Source organism: Lampetra planeri, unplaced genomic scaffold, assembly GCF_965212315.1.
Source record: "Lampetra planeri unplaced genomic scaffold, kcLamPlan1.2.h2 scaffold_539, whole genome shotgun sequence".
NCBI classification, from domain to species: Eukaryota; Metazoa; Chordata; class Hyperoartia; order Petromyzontiformes; family Petromyzontidae; genus Lampetra; species Lampetra planeri.
In genome coordinates, this window is record NW_027615362.1 from 12,264 (window position 1) to 23,201 (window position 10,938).

At 47.9% G+C, this 10,938-nt stretch overlaps 1 long non-coding RNA gene across 1 annotated transcript; it reads right to left on the reverse strand.

Moving 5' to 3' along the window:
* Positions 1 to 285: 285 nt before the first annotated feature.
* On the reverse strand, positions 286 to 3,593 carry LOC144741415 (uncharacterized). Its single transcript, XR_013589992.1, has 3 exons — positions 2,623 to 3,593; positions 364 to 436; positions 286 to 303 (listed from the first exon to the last, which is right to left on the reverse strand). It is a non-coding gene; the product is annotated as an uncharacterized LOC144741415 (long non-coding RNA).
* Between the last annotated feature and the right edge of the window lie 7,345 nt (positions 3,594 to 10,938).

Here is a 10,938-nt window from a genome sequence, read left to right on the forward strand (position 1 = left end):
GTGTCTTGAGTAAACACCGCCACGCGTCTAGAGTGAACATCGCCACGTGTCTTGAGTGAACACCGCCACGTGTCTTGAGTGAACACCGCCACACGTCCAGAGTGAACTCCGCCACACGTCCAGAGTGAACTCCGCCACGTGTCTAGAGTGAACTCCGCCACGTGTCTAGAGTGAACTCCGCCACGTGTCTAGAGTGAACTCCGCCACACGTCTAGAGTGAACACCATCACGTGTCTAGAGTGAACACCACCACGTGTCTAGAGTGAACTCCGCCACGCATCTAGAGTGAACACCGCCACGCGTCTAGAGTGAACACTGCCACGCGTCTAGAGTGAACACCGCCACGCTGTTGACGAGCCTCACCTTGTTGTTATTGTTGTTGTGGGCAAGTCGCTTCTGAAAACAAGAGCGGTATATCAGCTCAAGCGGGTGTGGCCTGGTAAAAAAAATGGAAAAAAAACCTATTAAACTTAGAGTCAGCTAACATAACAGTCAACACCCTACCTGGTTGATAACGTTCTTCCAAAGATTGCTCAATTTGAGAGAGAGACACGGAGACATATAGACAGACACATAAGCAGAGAGAGAGAGATGACACAAAGACACACAGAGAGAGACACAGATATAGACACACAGAGAGAGAGATGACACAGAGAGAGACACACATAGGCACACAGAGAAACAACGCCTCTGTGTTGAGGCCTTAAATAGAGAGAGGGGGGGTGGGTAGTGAAGGGGGTAGAGAAACTAGCACGTCAATGCAAGGCCGTAGCCATGAAGTCAACATTGGGGGAGACCAAATATTCCACGGGTCTGGGGTCCCCCCCCCAGAAAAATATCTAAATTTGAAAACTATTTTCCTGCCATTTCCTCCCTAAAATATTTTTAAAAGTTCACTAGCACATGGGATGGACTTTGTTTTATTTGATACAATAATGTCTAATAGGGTATTGTAATACATTGCTGTTTCTTTTTTACCTTTCTTGTTTCATAGTATGTAATGGCAGAGATTAGGGATTCATAAAGTACAACGCAATCCTATAAACAGGAATCTATGCATTGTTATATGAAGACAAGTCCAGATTTCGTGGCCAAGGTTTAGCAAATTGTTGTCTTTATTAACAGAGCATCACAATTATCATTTACAAATAATTTTACAGAAACATATTGGGGGGCATATTTGATTATTATACGTATTATAACATATTATAACATTATAATTATGACATATTATACGTATTATAACATTATAATTATTATACATTATAACATAATATTATACTTATTATAACATGTTATAATGACGGCCTTGTGTCAATGAGAGACTTGGAGGTTTGGAGACTGCACAGAGAGAGAGAGAGACACTTAATGTAATGCAACACAGAGAGTCGGTCAACACACCAACTAACGTACTCTTAGGTTTTTTCGGTAAAGTCACCACGTAGGTAAAAAATGAAATTAAAATTAATGAAAGTAAAGCTTAATAACCAGGCTACAGTCTGCATTATAGACTGCCAGTACACTCACCCAGCTTAATAACCAGGCTACAGTCTACGTTACTACGTTATAGACTGCCAGTACACTCACCCAGCTTAATAACCAGGCTACAGTCTACATTATAGACTGCCAGTACACTCACCCAGCTTAATAACCAGGCTACAGTCCACATTATAGACTGCCAGTACACTCACTTCAGTCCTCGGACTGGTTTACAGCAGCGTCCTGCATTGAGTTTTTATTGTAAGATTTCTGTTTCGGCCAATTAATGATGACGAGTGTTAATACAAGTGGGAGAAAACCGGAGCACCCGAGAAAAACCCACGCCATGTGCGTGGTGGCAACACTCTATCCCTGCACAGATGGAAACAGGTGGCAATTAATCCGCTGGCCAAAGGCTAGATTATGGACCGGGCCAGTGGGGCCAGTGCCCCGGGGCTGCCAGGGGGGGCCTCCAAGCCTCAGGCCGCTAGGTGTGTCGCCCAAGTCTTCCGAAGGAAGTTGAACGCCAGGGCCCTCAGTGCGCACAGCGCAAGCCGACCACTGGCCCCTGGGTGGTTATAGCGTGAGCTAACCACTAGGGCCCCCAGACCCCTCAGTGCTTACAATGTGAGGGCCCCTTAGACCATTTGGTGTTTAAAACGTAACCTGACAACTAGGGTCCCTGGGCCCCTCGACACCTACAGTGTGAGTGTCCCAGGGCCCCTCCACGCTTAAATCATGAGCTGACCACTAGGGCCCCCAGGCCCCTCGGTGCACACATCGAGCGTAACACCTGGGCCCCTTGGTACATACAGTGCATGCCTAAAACGAGAGCCTCTGGACAACCGAGCCACTGGTCGGCACGCTAAAATATAAAATATAAATTTTCAAATTTTCTTTGTGGATTTCACACCTGATGATGATTTCTTGTGTTGCAGTCGAAACGTCGTGAGAATTTTTATTGTTTTATATTTATATTATTTTATTATTACCAAGTTTGCAGTCGATACCACTTTGGGAAGTGGGTTAAAATTGAGTTACAAGAGTTGAGGATACAACAACAGACAGAGTGGGCTAATAGAAGGCGCGTAATAAAAAAAACCGAAAACAGGCTGGAACAACGAGGACGTCCAGAATAAGTACCTGCTCGATCGAGACCCAAACATTCCTCCTTGTAGACACGAGTGGTGTAACCATCATCTGCATCAGAACATCAAAAGGCCGCTGCACACGTCTCGATTATAAACGGCTTAGACTCCGCCCTCGGCCCCGCACCCCTTCTGGATATTCCAGAATGCCTTGCCCACAGGTGCAATTGACAGAACGGAATTGTACCCCGAATGACATTGTCTACCAATCTCCTAGCGACACGCGCTACAGTGACTCATTCAATGTCAATAGACGTAATAATGCCATAAGAGGAATAGGCAGGGATTCTCCTGTAGATACAACTGGTTCTTCATGTTCTACAGATGTAGATGCCACTGGGTTTTGACGTTCTGCAGATGTAGATGCCACTGGTTCTTCACGTTCTGTAGATGTAGATGCCACTGGTTCTTCTCGTTCTGTAGATGTAGATACCACTGGTTCTTCTCGTTCTGTAGATGTAGATGCCACTGGTTCTTCATGTTCTGCAGATGAAGATGCCACTGGTTCTTCACGTTCTGCAGATGTAGATGCCACTGGTTCTTCACGTTCTGCAGATCTAGATGCCACTGGTTCTTCACGTTCTGTAGATGTAGATGCCACTGGTTCTTCACGTTCTGCAGATCTAGATGCCACTGGTTTTTCTCGTTCTGTAGATGTAGATACCACTGGTTCTTCTCATTCTGCAGGTGTAGATGCCACTGATTCTTCACGTTCTGCAGATGTAGATGCCACTGATTCTTCACGTTCTGCCGATGTAGATACCACTGGTTCTTCACGTTCTGCAGGTGTAGATGCCACTGATTCTTCACGTTCTGCCGATGTAGATACCACTGGTTCTTCACGTTCTGCAGGTGTAGATACCACTGGTTCTTCTCGTTCTGCAGATGTAGATGCCACTGGTTCTTCACGTTCTGTAGATGTAGATGCCACTGGTCCTTCACGTTCTGTAGATGTAGATACCACTGGTTCTTCATGTTCTGTATATCTAGATACCACTGGTTCTTCACGTTCTGCAGATGTAGATGCCACTGGTTCTTCTCATTCTGCAGATGTAGATGCCACTGGTTCTTCACGTTCTGTAGATGTAGATGCCACTGGTTCTTCACGTTCTGTAGATGTAGATGCCACTGGTTCTTCTCGTTCTGTAGATGTAGATACCACTGGTTCTTCTCATTCTGCAGGTGCAGATACCACTGGTTCTTCTCGTTCTGTAGATGTAGATACCACTGGTTCTTCTCATTCTGCAGATGTAGATGCCACTGGTTATTCACGTTCTGTAGATGTAGATGCCACTGGTTCTTCTCATTCTGCAGATGTAGATGCCACTGGTTCTTCACGTTCTGTAGATGTAGATACCACTGGTTCTTCTCATTCTGCAGATGTAGATGCCACTGGTTCTTCACGTTCTGTAGATGTAGATACCACTGGTTCTTCTCATTCTGCAGATGTAGATGCCACTGTTTCTTCTCGTTCTGTAGATGTAGATACCACTGGTTCTTCTCATTCTGCAGATGTAGATGCCACTGGTTCTTCATGTTCTACAGATGTAGATACCACTGGTTCTTCACGTTCTGTAGATGTAGATACCACTGGTTCTTCTCATTCTGCAGATGTAGATGCCACTGGTTCTTCTCGTTCTGTAGATGCCACTGGTTCTTCACGTTCTGTAGATGTAGATACCACTGGTTCTTCGCATTCTGCAGATGTAGATGCCACTGGTTCTTCACGTTCTGTAGATGTAGATACCACTGGTTCTTCTCATTCTGCAGATGTAGATGCCACTGGTTCTTCACGTTCTGTAGATGTAGATACCACTGGTTCTTCACATTCTGTAGATGTAGATGCCACTGGTTCTTCTCGTTCTGTAGATGTAGATACCACTGGTTCTTCACGTTCTGCAGATGTAGATGCCACTGGTTCTTCTCATTCTGCAGATGTAGATGCCACTGGTTCTTCACGTTCTGTAGATGTAGATGCCACTGGTTCTTCACGTTCTGTAGATGTAGATGCCACTGGTTCTTCTCGTTCTGTAGATGTAGATACCACTGGTTCTTCTCGTTCTGTAGATGTAGATACCACTGGTTCTTCTCATTCTGCAGATGTAGATGCCACTGGTTATTCACGTTCTGTAGATGTAGATGCCACTGGTTCTTCTCATTCTGCAGATGTAGATGCCACTGGTTCTTCACGTTCTGTAGATGTAGATACCACTGGTTCTTCTCATTCTGCAGATGTAGATGCCACTGGTTCTTCACGTTCTGTAGATGTAGATACCACTGGTTCTTCTCATTCTGCAGATGTAGATGCCACTGTTTCTTCTCGTTCTGTAGATGTAGATGCCACTGGTTCTTCACGTTCTGTAGATGTAGATACCACTGGTTCTTCACGTTCTGTAGATGTAGATACCACTGGTTCTTCTCATTCTGCAGATGTAGATGCCACTGGTTCTTCTCGTTCTGTAGATGCCACTGGTTCTTCACGTTCTGTAGATGTAGATACCACTGGTTCTTCGCATTCTGCAGATGTAGATGCCACTGGTTCTTCACGTTCTGTAGATGTAGATACCACTGGTTCTTCTCATTCTGCAGATGTAGATGCCACTGGTTCTTCACGTTCTGTAGATGTAGATACCACTGGTTCTTCACGTTCTGCAGATGTAGATGCCACTGGTTCTTCTCATTCTGCAGATGTAGATGCCACTGGTTCTTCACGTTCTGTAGATGTAGATGCCACTGGTTCTTCACGTTCTGTAGATGTAGATGCCACTGGTTCTTCTCGTTCTGTAGATGTAGATACCACTGGTTCTTCTCGTTCTGTAGATGTAGATACCACTGGTTCTTCTCATTCTGCAGATGTAGATGCCACTGGTTATTCACGTTCTGTAGATGTAGATGCCACTGGTTCTTCTCATTCTGCAGATGTAGATGCCACTGGTTCTTCACGTTCTGTAGATGTAGATACCACTGGTTCTTCTCATTCTGCAGATGTAGATGCCACTGGTTCTTCACGTTCTGTAGATGTAGATACCACTGGTTCTTCTCATTCTGCAGATGTAGATGCCACTGTTTCTTCTCGTTCTGTAGATGTAGATGCCACTGGTTCTTCACGTTCTGTAGATGTAGATACCACTGGTTCTTCACGTTCTGTAGATGTAGATACCACTGGTTCTTCTCATTCTGCAGATGTAGATGCCACTGGTTCTTCTCGTTCTGTAGATGCCACTGGTTCTTCACGTTCTGTAGATGTAGATACCACTGGTTCTTCGCATTCTGCAGATGTAGATGCCACTGGTTCTTCACGTTCTGTAGATGTAGATACCACTGGTTCTTCTCATTCTGCAGATGTAGATGCCACTGGTTCTTCACGTTCTGTAGATGTAGATACCACTGGTTCTTCACATTCTGTAGATGTAGATGCCACTGGTTCTTCTCGTTCTGTAGATGTAGATACCACTGGTTCTTCTCATTCTGCAGATGTAGATGCCACTGGTTCTTCATGTTCTACAGATGTAGATGCCACTGGTTCTTCACGTTCTGTAGATGTAGATGCCACTGGTTCTTCTCATTCAGCAGATGTAGATGCCACTGGTTCTTCTCGTTCTGTAGATGTAGATGCCACTGGTTCTTCACGTTCTGTAGATGTAGATACCACTGGTTCTTCTCATTCTGCAGATGTAGATGCCACTAGTTCTTCTCGTTCTGTAGATGTAGATGCCACTGGTTCTTCACGTTCTGTAGATGTAGATACCACTGGTTCTTCACGTTCTGTAGATGTAGATACCACTGGTTCTTCTCATTCTGCAGATGTAGATGCCACTGGTTCTTCTCGTTCTGTAGATGTAGATGCCACTGGTTCTTCACGTTCTGTAGATGTAGATACCACTGGTTCTTCTCATTCTGCAGATGTAGATGCCACTGGTTCTTCACGTTCTGTAGATGTAGATACCACTGGTTCTTCTCATTCTGCAGATTGTAGATGCCACTGGTTCTTCACGTTCTGTAGATGTAGATACCACTGGTTCTTCTCATTCTGCAGATGTAGATGCCACTGGTTCTTCATGTTCTACAGATGTAGATGCCACTGGTTCTTCACATTCTGTAGATGTAGATGCCACTGGTTCTTCTCGTTCTGTAGATGTAGATACCACTGGTTCTTCTCATTCTGCAGATGCCACTGGTTCTTCATGTTCTACAGATGTAGATGCCACTGGTTCTTCACGTTCTGTAGATGTAGATGCCACTGGGTTTTCTCGTTCTGTAGATGTAGATGCCACTGGTTCTTCTCATTCTGCAGATGTAGATGCCACTGGTTCTTCTCGTTCTGTAGATGTAGATGCCACTGGTTCTTCACGTTCTGTAGATGTAGATACCACTGGTTCTTCTGATTCTGCAGATGTAGATGCCACTGGTTCTTCACGTTCTGTAGATGTAGATACCACTGGTTCTTCTCATTCTGCAGATGTAGATGCCACTGGTTCTTCACGTTCTGTAGATGTAGATACCACTGGTTCTTCTCATTCTGCAGATGTAGATGCCACTGGTTCTTCATGTTCTACAGATGTAGATGCCACTGGTTCTTCACGTTCTGTAGATGTAGATGCCACTGGTTCTTCTCGTTCTGTAGATGTAGATACCACTGGTTCTTCTCATTCTGCAGATGTAGATGCCACTGGTTCTTCATGTTCTACAGATGTAGATGCCACTGGTTCTTCACGTTCTGTAGATGTAGATGACACTGGTTCTTCTCATTCTGCAGATGTAGATGCCACTGGTTCTTCATGTTCTACAGATGTAGATACCACTGGTTCTTCTCAGTCTGCAGATGTAGATGCCACTGGTTCTTCACGTTCTGTAGATGTAGATACCACTGGTTCTTCTCATTCTGCAGATGTAGATGCCACTGGTTCTTCACGTTCTGTAGATGTAGATACCACTGGTTCTTCTCATTCTGCAGATGTAGATGCCACTGGTTCTTCATGTTCTGTAGATGTAGATGCCACTGGTTCTTCTCGTTCTGTAGATGTAGATACCACTGGTTCTTCTCATTCTGCAGATGTAGATGCCACTGGTTCTTCATGTTCTACAGATGTAGATGCCACTGGTTCTTCACGTTCTGTAGATGTAGATGCCACTGGTTCTTCTCATTCTGCAGATGTAGATGCCACTGGTTCTTCATGTTCTACAGATGTAGATGCCACTGGTTCTTCTCGTTCTGTAGATGCCACTGGTTCTTCTCGTTCTGTAGATGTAGATACCACTGGTTCTTCTCATTATGCAGATGTAGATGCCACTGGTTCTTCATGTTCTACAGATGTAGGTGCCACTGGTTCTTCACGTTCTGTAGATGTAGATGCCACTGGTTCTTCTCATTCTGCAGATGTAGATGCCACTGGTTCTTCATGTTCTACCGATGTAGATGCCACTGGTTCTTCTCATTCTGCAGATGTAGATGCCACTGGTTCTTCTCATTCTGTAGATGTAGATGCCACTGGTTCTTCTCATTCTGCAGATGTAGATACCACTGGTTCTTCTCATTCTGCAGATGTAGATACCACTGGTTCTTCTCATTCTGTAGATGTAGGTGCCACTGGTTCTTCACGTTCTGTAGATGTAGATGCCACTGGTTCTTCTCATTCTGCAGATGTAGATGCCACTGGTTCTTCTCGTTCTGTAGATGTAGATGCCACTGGTTCTTCTCATTCTGCAGATGTAGATACCACTGGTTCTTCTCATTCTGCAGATGTAGATACCACTGGTTCTTCTCATTCTGTAGATGTAGATGCCACTGGTTCTTCACGTTCTGTAGATGTAGATGCCACTGGTTCTTCTCATTCTGTAGATGTAGATGCCACTGGTTCTTCTCATTCTGCAGATGTAGATACCACTGGTTCTTCTCATTCTGTAGATGTAGATGCCACTGGTTCTTCTCATTCTGCAGATGTAGATGCCACTGGTTCTTCACGTTCTGTAGATGTAGGGAGTGCTCCTAATCTCAACTTGTTACCTGTGTAATAAAAGACTTGACCACGATCTCTGGCTCAGTGTCCTATATTTGGTTCGTACTGTATTTCCCAAACGGCTGTCTCCTCTTTGCTCAGTCCCCACAGTGCTGACTCCGATGTCTTTCCAGTGTCCACCAGCAGCCCCTCTGTTGGCCTCTGTCGCTCTTGTAGCCCCCACAGCAGTTCCGCTGCTGTTACTCTCTCTCAGCCCCCCTGGCTGTAATCGCTGCAGCTCCTCTCGCTCTTGGTTACTCCGCAGCTCTGACAGCCTCGTGCTGTCTCTCTCTCTTCGTCGCTCCTGCGACTCTCTGCAGCCACACCGCTGCCTCTAACACACAGCCTTCCTGGCTGTACTCTCTGCAGCCACACCGCTGCCTCTAACACACAGCCTTCCTGGCTGTACTCTCTGCAGCCACACCGCTGCCTCTAACACACAGCCTTCCTGGCTGTACTCTCTGCAGCCTCACCACTGCCTCTAACACACAGCCTTCCTGGCTGTACTCTCTGCAGCCACACCGCTGCCTCTAACACACAGCCTTCCTGGCTGTACTCTCCGCAGCCTCACCGCTGCCTCTAACACACAGCCTTCCTGGCTGTACTCTCCGCAGCCACACCGCTGCCTCTAACACACAGCCTTCCTGGCTGTACTCTCTGCAGCCACACCGCTGCCTCTAACACACAGCCTTCCTGGCTGTACTCTCTGCAGCCTCACCGCTGCCTCTAACACACAGCCTTCCTGGCTGTACTCTCCGCAGCCACACCGCTGCCTCTAACACACAGCCTTCCTGGCTGTACTCTCTGCAGCCTCACCGCTGCCTCTAACACACAGCCTTCCTGGCTGTACTCTCCGCAGCCACACCGCTGCCTCTAACACACAGCCTTCCTGGCTGTACTCTCTGCAGCCACACCGCTGCCTCTAACACACAGCCTTCCTGGCTGTACTCTCTGCAGCCTCACCGCTGCCTCTAACACACAGCCTTCCTGGCTGTACTCTCCGCAGCCACACCGCTGCCTCTAACACACAGCCTTCCTGGCTGTACTCTCTGCAGCCACACCGCTGCCTCTAACACACAGCCTTCCTGGCTGTACTCTCTGCAGCCTCACACCACCCCGTAGCTCCCTACTGTTCTCCGGGGTTGGCTCCCGCTGGCCGACGGTGCCCCCCTCCTCTCGTTCGCCCGCGTGGCCTCACTCTTTTCCATTCACAACCCGACTGACTTCTCCTTCCCGAACCTTTCACCCACGTCACATGGCTCCACCTCCCCGTGACGTCACATCCGGAAGGTCGCTTACGCCCGCATTACACCTGTGTAATGCGGGCGTAAGCGACCTTCCGGAGGTGACGTCACGGGGGGTGGAGTCATGTGACGTGGGGGGAAGGTTCGGGGCTTTAAGCGGGTAAACCGGAAGGGGAAGGCAGTCGGGTGGTGAATGGAAAAGGGTGAGGCCACGAGGGCGAACGAGAGGAGGGAGGCACCGCCGGCGAGCGGGGGCCGACCCCAGAGTACAGCCAGGAAGGCTGTGTGTTAGAGGCAGCGGTGTGGCTGCAGAGAGTCGCAGGAGCGACGAAGAGAGAGGAGAGTACAGCCAGGAAGGCTGTGTGTTAGAGGCAGCGGAGTGGCTGCCAGGAGGAGCTACGAAGAGAGAGAGAGAGAGAGCAAGAAGCTGTGAGAGCTGCGGAGGGAGAAGAGCAGCAGAGAGTACAGCCAAGGGGGGCTGTGTGAGAGAAACAGCAGCGGAGCTGCTGTTGTGGATCGGGCCGACATTGGAGTCAGCACCGTGGAGAAGCTACCGAGTCAAGACAGCCGTGTGGGTGTACAGCCCGAACCGAATAATAAAGGACACTGAGCCAGACATCGTGGTCCAGTCGTTTATTACACTGGTGTCAGAAGTGAAACGGCTTGTCAAGACGGCTCGGAAGAAAGAATATTCCTGTGCCATCATCTGCTACATCATCCGACTTACGATTGAGACAGATGGCGCAGCTGGAGACCTGGAAAATCGTGCTGGCGAAACCGTGTGAGCTCACCACGCCGACGACGGCAGTGGGGAGAGCCGATGGTGGTCTGCAGGCCGACGCCTTGCCTGCGCTGCCAGCGCCATCTGCCACGTGGCACGAAGACGCCATCTTGGGCGTGGCAGGGGAGAAACGGCGGGAAGCCGCCATTTTGTCTTCACCGCGGCGGGGAGACGCCGCCATCTTCAACATCGCGGCGGAGAGGCAGCCTTGCGCTGCCATCTGGAGGTGCCGCGGGGAGAGCAGCCTGCTGTGAGCTGCTGTTGTGCGAGGGGGAGCTGCGAGGAGAGGA